We start from the raw sequence: 12,715 nt of genomic DNA, 5'->3' as shown, positions 1-12,715 counted from the left end.
TCAGTGTCGCAACACAGAACCTCCGTGTAGCAACACCGTATCTAGAATTGATAAATCGAGAAAAATCATCTCGATGTCACGACAGAGTACCTCTGTGTCGTGACATAGAAGACAATTTACCCAGGGTTCCAAAATTTCAGAGTTGTGAGATCAAACCTCGATGTCGAGACATCGGTATCTTGCCAGGGATGTCGCAGCACAGAACCCCTGTATTACGACATCACTGCAATTTTCTACAGGGTCGACCTAACCCATTTGCGAAACCTAACGACATAAACCATGTTTTAACCCCTTTTTAACACTAATATAATTCTTATTTTAACCCTAAAACATATTATGAACCTCCTCTAAACTTTAAAACCCTCTCTAACCCTTTCAAAAACTTTAAATTTCTAAGCCCTAAAACCCCTTTTCTTAAATTAAAACACAATCCTTCTTGATAGTGTAAGAACCAAGACAAAGCATTCACAAGACGATATCTCTACAAGGAATCAAACGCATCTCCACTCGAGGTTAAGGGTTCTAAATTTCTTTTAACTGTTCCATTGGAAACATTACTTAATATCTTGTTGAGTGTTAGCATAGAATTATATCGAACATGCCACCTATGAAATCTAGAAAAACACATGAGCAGGAACCACCAACGGTTTTGGATCCTTTAAAGTTTCAAAATAAAAATGCTTAAAAATATTTTCTCGAACTCCAAGACAAAACCTTTATTTATGAAAGTGAATTTGAACCATGGATAGTTCTTTGTACTGAAATTTGGTCTCTAGTATGGTATCATAGATGGGAGCGTTTTTGCACAATCCCAAAAGAAAATGTTGTTATCCCTCTTGTGCAAGAATTTTATGCCACCCCGAGGGATGAGGAAACTCAGAGACCATGTAGTGTTATGTGGAAAACAGTAACAGTAAGGCGTAAGGATGTGCCATTCTCCCCGAAAAATATTTGCAAATATTATGATGTTCCATACTAGGAATCTGATTACTTATAGAATATTTATTTAACGAAATTTAAAGACATTGATATGGAAAGTATCATAAAATATTCAATTGAAAATTGAAGAGAATGGAACCTTTGACCAGATACCGGACCATTGACCTATTTTAATCAAGATATAATGTTCCCAATAGCCAAAATGTGGATACAATTTGTTTGCACTCGAATTACACCTGCTCATAACATTTCCAATGTCAATACATTCTGAGTTATTTTATTAAATGGAATTTTATAGAAAAAATAGATATGCATAGGACAATGGATCCATTAGAGTATGAAGCATTGTGTTAGTGGCCAAGAGGTTGGGATTTTCTTTTCCCACCTTGTGACGGCACTTTGCAAAAGCCCAGAGGTTCCAATAGAAGAGAATGAGCAGTTCTTGCGCCCAACAAGGAGTTTAATCAGTGATTCGGTAGACACTCAGTACATAGAACAAAATCAAAAGCAGATTACCGATTGGAACCAAAGGAGAATAGAACAAATAGGCATCCTTCCCTCACTTAAAAAAATAGAAAAGATGACACCTCAAAGAAAAACGGGTGATACCAGTAAAGAAAAAATAGACAGAATGATATGATGGATGCAAGAAACGGGCCTGATCCTTGAAGAATTCAAATGGCGGAACAACATAAGAGTTCCTAATTATCTGCTAGACATGTTTAGTCCAATGCAAACTCATCATGGAGAAGAAGAGTAAGGAAGTGAAGAATGAGGTGACAGTGAATAGGAAAAAGGAGAAGAGACAAAAGAAGACGAGGTAGCCTTTGAGGAAGAGGATGATGATTGAGCAAAAATTTTAAATCTTATATTTTAATATTGTAATTAATTTTTGGATCATTTGTATCTCAAGAGTAGAGGTAAGATTTAATTGTTATTTAGTTTACCTTTCTGTTTTGAATTTTTATGTAGGAACCCCATATGAAGAAGCACAACAATTTAGAACTCACAACAATCAAAGGAGGAACATCCACCAATAGCTTATGGAACTACCACAATCAGTTGAACAATTTCTTTCCTTATCTTTTCAGGGCTACACATTGAGGAAAATGTGTTATCTAAAGTGTGTGTGTAGGGGGGAGGGGTAACATAGAAGATTTGTTTTAATTTTTATGATTTTCTTTTAATTTTCATTTTCAATTGTGTGCTTGAGCTTGTAGAAATACAAGTGATTGGTTAGTAGCATGTATATAAGTTGATTGTATTTACTATAAATTTGACATGATAGTAGATGATTTTAAAATTTTGATTATTAGACTACTAAGTTCTATATATTGCACTATAAATAGGCATTGAGCAATAGAATGTACTAAATGAGATAAAGAATACAGGGAATCGAGCATGCTAATATGTATGATAGATTGTTGAAACTATGATTGTTTAGTTGATTAAATTTTGAATCTTGAGATACCTAGGGATGACCGAATGCATTATTTGGTAAACACCCAGAGCCAAAAAACTAACCCCTATTTATTCATCCTTAGTACCTATATTTGAGCTAGAAAACACTTCTTAAGAAACCTTCATACAAAACCTGAGCCAAAAACGTTAACTTATATTTACCCTTTTTCTTTGGTCCTGAACTGTATGACTATAGGCGTCTGGCCATACATATTGAGGGTTAAGTAGATACATCACAATGGATTTTGTAAAAACATAGTGAAATAGGAAAGATCAGTGTGATATAGTAATTAAAATAAAAGAAAAAATCTAAAATAAAATCAAAACGAGTAGAAAAAAGTTTTGAAATGTAGAAGCATTTGTGAGTGAGATTCATTGAAAAATAAGGAAAAGTGAAAAATTAATATAAAGAGTAAGACTCATTCATTAGTGCACAAAAACTCGTGAGCTAGTCTAGTTACTATATTATGCTGTGATTTCCTATGTGGAGAAGTTAGGAAGGAGAAATAAGGCGGTGAACAGGTAAGGGTCGCTTTGAGGAGAGAATATGGAACAATACAATATGCCAAACTATTTTCATGCTTGAAAAAATTTGATGGTTACTATTCTGGAATTACTTATCTGTCCTAAGCCTCATAACGTAACAAGCCGAAAAGCCCCATGTGATCTAGGTAGACTTATTTTTGAATTGACATCATAGTAAATAATTGCATTTATGACTATTTGTATTCTTTTAGGATAATCAAATTACTTGAATAATTTATTGATGGACTCATACATTTGAAAACCTTAATGTTTGTATACCTTGTAATATACTAAACTTAGGTGTTTGATATCAAAAGTGGTAAGTCAGCTATATATAATGTCAAGATTACGTATAAATATGAAATGCCTAGTTACATACTCCAAAGCCAAAATTTGTACCATACTTGCTCAAGGGTAGTATTTTAATTTACTATTTTTTTTTTGCTTACTTGAAGACAAGCAATGACTTAAGTATTTTAATTTACTAGTTTTTGCACCTGAGAAGCTTAAATACACACACTTTTGTTATGTTTTAGTTGATTTTTTATAATTTCATTTACATACAACTAAAAGTGTATTTGAGTCTTTTATTGACCTTAGGGGACAAATGAGGCCTAAAGGTGAGCTAATATACTTAGTGAGTGTGCAGGAGACCATTAGAGGGTTTTTCTAGTTGTTTTTACCACCTTTTTACTTAAAAAGAACATTAATCTCAAGCAATTGTTAATGAATTTAATGAATTTTGCTTGAATCTCAATCATGGACATGAATTTATGAACTATGCAAATTTGTGCTTAATTTAATGAATTTTGTGCTTAATTTAAATCATTTTCATGTTATTTATTAATGCGTTATGTTTTAATAATGAAGTGGGATCATGAAGTGATATAATATGGAGCTCAATGCAATTCTTGCATGGACATGAACAAACCACCCTACTTGGACGGAAAAACCATGCAAAATTGAGTCATAAGGATGTTAATTTGACCCAGTTTAAGTGATGATACATAGTGGACATGTTTGGTTATTTATGGGGTCATGAAACCATCTAGCAAGAGAGAGCCAAGCCCAAATTCAGCACAAGCCTGTGGCTACCCAAAAAGTAGCTTTAGGAAAATTATTTGTAGGTCCCTACACTTTGAAAATCATTAAAAGACAGCACATGAAGATTTCTCAAGAAACTGTCCACTCTATCGCTAAATTAGCATGATTCCATGCTTAAATCAAGCAACCGACTAACCCTCATTTTCACTTGTTATGGCCGGCCATTAATAGGAGAGAATTAAGGGATCTTTGACGCCATTTTTAGTAAATTCAGTCACCAACCTCAAGTATAAATACCACATTGCTCTTACCTTTTAATTCATCCCTTAATCCGTAAAATCATCCATCATTCCTTCATTGATTACTCATCCATTCATATTTTTTTCATTCTCATTTTCTTCCTTCTTTCCACGCTTAGCACCCTATACGAGAATCGGAGGAAAACATCTTTATTCAGAGTTCGTGAGACTACCTATTTGAACATAGTTTATTCTTCATTTACTTTGTTATTTTGATTTAAATATGTTTGCAATGTGTTTTAAGATCTTGTCATAAACAATGGTAGCTTTAATCTGTTGAGTTAGGATGATTGCATTTATTCAATGAAGTTTGTTTAAATCATGTTTATAGTGTTTGTGCCTTAGTCGATCATGTTTTTAATTAAATTCAAGTATGTATTTCATTCATATGTGATTGGATGCATTTGAATTAGCTGAGCGATTTTGACCAAACGACGACGGATAAACACAATAATTAGAAAATGCATTCTTAATTTAGATCCTGATCCGACTAAATTAAAAGTTCATAACAACTTTAACGAGCTCTATTATAGTGCATAATTTTTAGATTTATGTGATAAATTGTTTCAAACCTAATTCGTCCTTGTTATTTCACATGAAGTCTAAGAAACCCTTAGTTTAATATGGTCAGTAAAATGTATATTTCACTAAGTAAAAGATTCCAAAAAGACTTAATTTGTTGTCCAAACTCATGAAAGATTGAGTTGTTATGGAATGTTTTCCGAACACTGTTAAGTATGAGAAAAATAAACTAAGTTGAATAGTGTAATTATCCTAGTATATTCATGTTATTGATTGTTTAATTTTGCATTTTTACTGCTAAACTCATCTCATACATTTCATTTCATACTTTGCATTTAGATTAAATTGCATTAGGGATCATCCTGCATTTAGATAATTTAATTTAGCTTAAACAACATCACTAAAAAATTGTGTTTTTCACATCAAATTGTTAACTCTAATTTTACAAGTAATTGATTAACATACGCAGTCTTTGTGGAGACGATAACTCTTTTACTTACTTTATTACTTGACCACGACTGTGTACACTTGTACAAACCTAAGCATTACAAGTTTTTGGCGCCGTTGCTGAGGTCTGTTACCTTAATCATTTTTTGTGAATTTATTTTTTTCAATTTAGTTTTTCTTTCATTTTTATCTAAATTCTAAATTTACTAATTTATTCTTTATTCTTTATTTTTTGTGATTTATTTTTCAGGTATTTATGAGCATAGACCGAATCATCGATTTATCACCCGTAAACTCTGAAATTGAGGAATGTTTAGATAGAGAAGACGTGAATGGTCAGCTCAAAGACAAGTTGAGATGGACCTTGGAAATCAGAATGATGGACAAGGAAATGGAGTCAATCATGTGCACAATCCAATCCTTATTGCTGATGACAGGGATCGTGCCATAAGACAATACATTGTGCCACTATTCATTAAGTAAAATTCTAGAATCAGGAGGCCGAAAGTTGAGGCACCCCAATTTGAATTGAAACTAGAGATGTTTCAAGTGCTTCAAATCGTGGGCCAGTTTAGTGGAATGCCCATAGAAGATCCACATCTTCACCTTCGATTATTCATGGAGGTGAGTGATTCGTTTAAGATAGCCGTTGTGACTGAAGATGCATTGAGGTTGAAGCGAGTTCCATACTCGTTCCGAGATCGAGCACGAGTATGGCTTAATTCATTACCCTCAAGTTCAATAACTACATTGATAGAATTATCAGAACGATTATTGGTAAAGTATTTCCTACCAAGCAAAAATGCTAACAGCATGTTTGGTTGGGTGTATTGGCATAGCCAATACATCCCTAATCAGTGGGCCCCACTTAATCCCCCTTTAATCCTTTGTTTGGTTCAGTGTATTGCTATTACGGGTCTAATACATTACTGATCTAATCCCCAAAATCTACCAATTTCTAATCCGTTTCTTTTGCTCAGTTTAGGTGCCGCTTCAAGTTTTATACCTGTTTACCCTCTTTCTCATCCATCCATCTCTCCTCTTTTTTCTTTTTTCTTCTTTTATCCTCTCAAAATCCTTTTTCATTGCGAATTTACTCGTTTTGTGGAGTACGCCAAAAGATGGGGTTTTCCGGTAAGTTCTTCGGTGTGGATCTTTATGTAGCTTATTTTATATGGGTTTTTGATCATTGGTCCATAAATTCAAGGATTGATTTCATTTTGGACCTGAGTTTTGATTGCATGGAAAGGGTTTTCACTAATTTTCGATTTGGGTTTTGATTATTTGTTGATGAAGTTAAGGGTTTTCTTTGGCCAAAATAAAGTTGAAGTTTTGATTGCCTTGGCTTGGTCTTCTTCTTTTTTGCTATTGATTTGAAAAGAAAAAAAGTTGAGATTTTGATTGTCTATTGAGTTTTGATCTGCTTAATTTTTGATTACTTCATCTATGTTTCTTTAGCTGAGTTTACATATATGTATACATGTATATACATATGTGTCTGCTTGTGTGTGGTGTTAAATTTATATTTTGACTGTATATAATTTTATTGGTTAGATGTCAAGTTTATCGGGAACTTTGGGTATTTGTTAACCAAGATATTTATTCAATTTTAATAGGTTAACTAAGGCCTATTTTTGGGTGGGTTGAACTTATATCAAGATTAGCAGATTAGAGGTTCTCTCAAGTTTCGACATATTTGAGTTCCTATCTTGGAACAATTATGATGTCGGTTCCTATTTTTAAGTGATCGGTTTACTAATGCAGGGAAGAAGCGAGATGAGTTGTGCCGAACGCTGGAGGAGAAAGATGACAATTCATGTATCGCCTTCGAAATGGCGATGTGATCTACCATGCTATGGTTTATAATTATTTTAGCTTTCTCGCACTAAATATTCAAGAAAGTTTTATCTGCTTGAGGTGACTTTCTAACATAGACAATCTCTTTGCCATGTTTACTCTCCTTTCTTTTATTCATCATTTGTAGATTTGCAATTTCCAAATGGACAGTTGACCTCACGATCTTATGAGGGGCGACAACAAGTGCTTTCCTTCCTCTTTGTAGGGCCTTCTTCGTGCTCGGGCCAATACCAGGGAAATGAGATATAGTTTCTCATGCAAGGTCGGTCTTGAGCTTTCATCGCTGCCAACATGACAGCATCGAAGTTGTAGTTAATTAGTTTTTCTGAAACAACTTTGGCGTAAGGATTCACTATTCTATTTTGGGGTGCTTTTTGTAAGAGTGCTGAAACTTTTTGTTTGGATATTTCATTAGAATAAATGGGGAACTCGTATCACACTAATGGTTCTATGACCTGACAAATCATTTGCACTGGGTCTTTCACAAGCCTTGGCTTGGAAGCGGTTTGGGCTCATGATGAAGCTATCCATTCAATTTAGGTTAGATTCTCCTTATTTGTGTTCATTTGCAACAGTTTAGAGTTTTTAAATCTATGTCTCCTTGCCTGCACTTACAATTCATGTTGAGGATATTACCTTTCATACACTGCCTTTCAAGATCTTCATTAAGCCTTCTTACAAATTGCATGAATTTCTTGTAAATTGAACCTGAGTTGCATGATCTTCATGCTTCCTTTGTATTTACCAATTACAGAGCTCAGGTGTTCTAAGTGGAACGGAAATGTTGGGAACTCGGGGATAGTAGTAAGAGTTGACACGCCACCGTCCGATGTGGGACGCCCATCCTTTTCTTCGGATAAACAACGTAATTGAATTTTGATAAGTTTGACACCCAAAGCATGGTGTAGAAGTGTATATATAGAGTGTCATGCACGTAGACAAATGACATCACATGTGAATACCACGATGTTAGCTCTCTTAACTACACTAATTTCTGATCTAAGTTTGGATATTCATCGCTCTTTTTTCTTTTGGTTTCAAATTCTACATTTTACTTCTTCCTGCTGATTCTTGTTTTATAAATATCAGGTTAAATTTTGGTTTATTTTTTCTTTTCCTTAAAGTCCTAAATGTTGTATATGTGGGACATTAACTTGAAAAGGGAAAATGTTTAGTTTGTACTTTGTGGTTGGATCAGGAAGGTCCTCTATAAGAATGAATTTTCACTACGTTTTTGGTGTTTAAGATTGTTGGATTTGAACTCTATTTATCCAAATTAAGAGTCGAAATTAACAAATCAAGTTTATATTAACAGAATTTTCACGTCATTCACTCGCAATTCTCAATCAGAGGACAACACAAAAAATAATTAAATTTTATTTAAGCTTATATAATTAAATTTACGTTCTAAATTTTAGAATTCGAAATTGTTGATGCACAAACAATAGAATCCTAATTTGTCAATGGACAGAAAATTACTGATGAGATGAGTTGAAAGGTGCTTTACGGTCGGAAATGGAATACATAATTGGAAATATGAAGAAAAACCCTAATTCATTATGTTGTTAAGTAAATTTAACATTTTAAATTTTAAATTATTAGTTATAATTATTTAATATTAATCATTTCAAATTTTAATTAAAATATATTTAATATTAATCATTTCAAATTATCTTTTATAGTATCATATATTATGATTTGAGTAAATTTATATAAGAATATTGATTATTAAGAATTTTATTAAATTATATATTTTAATTATAATATATTTAATAATAATCATGTTTAAATATGATTAAATTATTTATTATTGATAATAATAATCTTATTAAAATTTAAATAACAATAACAATAATCATTTACCAAAATAAATTTATGCTAAGGGTATTCTAGTCATTTTAGTTTTTTCCATTATGCTATTACACCTCTATTCCATTCAACCAAACACAAGATTACTATTACGCCTCTATTCCATTACATTCAACCAAACAGTTGATTTGCTATTACACCTCTATTCCATTACACCTCTAATCCAATACAGTGAACCAAACATGCCCTAAGTTATGAAATGAGATAACCACTTTTTAAAATTGGATGGCAAATCCTTGTACGATACGTAGGAAAGATTCAAGGAATTACTTCATAAGTGTCCTCATCATGGGATTCCACATTGCATCCAGTTATTGACGTTTTATAACGGTCTCAATGAACACACAATATTGATGGTAGATGCTTTTTGGAATGGTGCTCTTTTGTCTATGTCTTAAATAAGGCTTACGAGATCATTGAGAGGATCACTAGCAACAACTACCAATGGCCAACAAATCGAGCAACTTTAGGAGACTAGTAGCCAGGGTGCATGAAGTGGACGCGTTGACATCACTCTCAACTCATATATCTTCTATTTCTTCAATGTTGAAATAGTTTACTGCTAATGGTTCTAATAATTTTGCAGCCCAATCACCAAGTCAGTTTGAGGTTATTTCTTTCGTATACTTTGGAGAAGTTCATTCTTTCGAGAATTCCCATGAAATCCTGAGTCAATATATTACATGGGGAATCAATACTAAAATAGAAGTGGACAAGGACCACAGTCCAACTTCTATAATCCTTCATGGCGCAATCATCCAAAATTTTCTTAGAGTAACCAAGGAAATGGACTGAAAAACTACATGCAACATAGAACAAGTCAACCCTAAGGATTTAATCAACAAGTTCCAAAACCACCACAAGATGAGTCATGGAGAACTTTTTGAAGGCGTACATGGCAAAGAACGATGCCTTAATCCAAATTGAAGTAGCAACACTGAAAAATTTGGAGAACCAAATGGGTCAGTTAGCTACGTAGCTTCGTAACCGACTGTAAGGAACCTTTTCGAGCGGTATAGAAAATCTAAGGAATTTGGGTAAGGAACATTGCAAGGTAGTAGCTTGACGAAGTGGTAAGACTTTGGAGCCCAAGACGGTTGTGATTGATGATGAACCTACTGAGAAAAAGGAAAGTCAACCAACAGTTGAAATTCTTACACCAACAGAGCTAGAACTTACAAAGTCTGATAAGGTAAAATCTAACCCAGTAAATTCTGAAAAGCTAACATCTTCTTTGGATGCAAATTTATCACCTTAGAAAAGTTGTCTAATTCAACCCAAAGTTCCAACACCTCTATATCCTTAAAAATCCCAACCAAATAAACAGAAACGTAAGGTGTAATTCAAGAAGTTTTTGGATGTTCTAAAGCAATTGCACATCAACATCCCGTTGGAAGAGGCTTTAGAGCAAATTCCCAATTACGTGAAGTTTATGAATGACATTTTGTTGAAGAAGAATAGACTTAGTGAATATGAGAATTTAGCATTAACGATTGAGTGTAGTGCATTCTTACAGAACAAGCTACTTTCAAAAAAGAAGGACCCTGGAATTTTTACCATACCTTATAATATTTGAGAATCTTGCTGTGGTAAAAATTTGTGTGACTTAGGAGTGAGCATCAACTTGATGCCCAAATCTATTTTCAAGCTGTTGGGAATAGGTGAAGTAAAAGCTACAATTGTGACACTCTAGTTGGTGGGTCGATCTTTAGCATACCCCGAAGGAAAGATCAAGGATATTTTGGTAAGAGTTGATAAGTTTATTTTTCTTGTTGATTTCATTATCTTAAATTTTAAAGAAGATACAGAAGCGCTGATCATTCTGGGGAGACATTTCCTAGCTATGGAAAGAATGTTAATAGACGTGAAAAAAGGTGAACTCATCGTGATAGTTCAAGACGATCAGGAAACGTTTAATGTACTGAAAGCAATGAAATTTCTCGATCCGACAAAGGAATGTTCAATAATGGAAGGCCTAGAAACCTTAGTTTCTATAAAATGGGAAAACAATTTTGAAGACCCATTGGAGAACACTTTAGGGTCTGAAACATTGGAGGATGAATAAGGTAATGAAAATATGACTTTGTTGGAAGCCAATCCGACGAGCTATGTTCAACCAGCATGATTTGAACCACTAGAATTAGAAGTCTGGGAATTTACGCAACCAAAGTTGTCAATCGAGGGCAATATTATCCTAGAGAAAAACAAAATAGGTTAGACCATAGTTGTTATTCGAGGAATAAACCCTTCCTTTTGTATGCACAATATTATCCTAGATGAAGGCAAAATAGGTAGAATTGATGGGCAGATGAGTCAACCCTATCATGAAAGAGGTAGGGCAAAAAGAAGAGATCAAGTGGTTTGATGTAGGAATTATCTACCCCATCTCAGATAGTTCATGGGTAAGTCCGGTACAGTATGTACCTAAGAAAGGCGTAATTATGATTTTTAAGAATGAACATAATGAGTTAATCCTGACGAGAATTGTCATGGGTTGGGAAATCTGTACTGATTACAAAAAATTGAACAAAGCCACTCAGAAGGATCATTTCCCATCGCATTATATGGATCAGATGTTAGGTCGACTAGCAGGCAATGAATATTTCTATTTCTTAGATGGATATTTGGGATACAACCAAATAGTTGTAGCCTTGACAGACCAACAGAAAATGACTTTTACTTGCCTGTACGATACGTTTACATTTAGGAGAATGCCTTTCGGTTTACCTAATGCACCTGCCACATTTTAGCGATGCATGACGACCATATTTATTGATATGGTAGAAAATTTTGTGGAGGTTACCATGGATGATTTTTCTATTTTTGGTAATACTTATGATGCTTATTTGGGTAATTTGACTAAGGTGCTTAAGAGATGCGATGAGACAAACCTTGTCCTTAACTGGGAGAAATGTCATCTTATGGTCAAGAAGAGAATTGTCTTAGGAGACAAAATTTCCAGAAATGGGATCGAAGTCGATAAAGCGAAAGTGGGTGTAATTGAAAAATTACCACCACCAGTTAGTGTGAAAGGAGTTCGAAGTTTCTTAGGCCATGCCAGATTTTATCAAAGGTTTATAAAAGATATTTCAAAAATGTCTAAGCCTGTGTTTATGCTGTTAGAGAAATATATAGTTTTTTTTTAATTTTAACAAAGCATGTTTAGAAACTTTTGAAGAGTTGAGAAGTCGGTTAATCTCTATAACACCCCTAACCCGTCTCCGTTGTCAGATTAAGGTTACAGAGCATTACAATAAAATCAGAAACATTTAAACATCATAACATTCAATAACTTAAATATATCATAAACCGTTCAATCACATACATTTCGTCCCTAAATCAAGCCCTCGAGGCCCTAAAAATAGTTAAAAGACAATTTGGGACTAATTTGAAAAAAACAGAAAGTTAGGGAAAAAGTAGCAAAAATTGGAAACAGGGGTCATACGGCCGTGTGACATGGCCTCAAGCCATGTAAATTTCGAACAATGGTCACACGGCTATGTCCCAGCCCATGTCCTTACCCGTGTAACTTACTGAGTAGGGTCACACGGTCGTGTCACACGCCAGTGTGACAGGCTGTGTAACTTTCTGAGTATCCCCATATGCCCGTGTGTCAGGAGGTATGCTAGGCTGTGTAACTCATTGACTTGTACACTAAAAAACTCTCAGATGACACACGGTCGTGTCGCCAGGCCGTGTGCCTCACTCAGCTATGTCACACGCTTGTGTCCCAAGTCATGTGAACCCAAGAT

General features: G+C 34.2%; 1 non-coding gene across 1 annotated transcript; it reads right to left on the bottom strand.

Annotated features, from left to right (window-relative positions):
• Window positions 1-9,152: 9,152 nt before the first annotated feature.
• On the bottom strand, window positions 9,153-9,258 carry LOC128039498 (small nucleolar RNA R71). Its single transcript, XR_008194000.1, has one exon. It is a non-coding gene; the product is annotated as a small nucleolar RNA R71 (small nucleolar RNA).
• Window positions 9,259-12,715: the final 3,457 nt, after the last annotated feature.

This window comes from Gossypium raimondii, chromosome 2 (assembly GCF_025698545.1).
Source record: "Gossypium raimondii isolate GPD5lz chromosome 2, ASM2569854v1, whole genome shotgun sequence".
In the NCBI taxonomy this organism is placed as follows: domain Eukaryota; kingdom Viridiplantae; phylum Streptophyta; class Magnoliopsida; order Malvales; family Malvaceae; genus Gossypium; species Gossypium raimondii.
The sequence above is the reverse complement of the archived record's forward strand: the minus strand, read 5'-3'. Positions and strand labels throughout refer to the sequence as shown.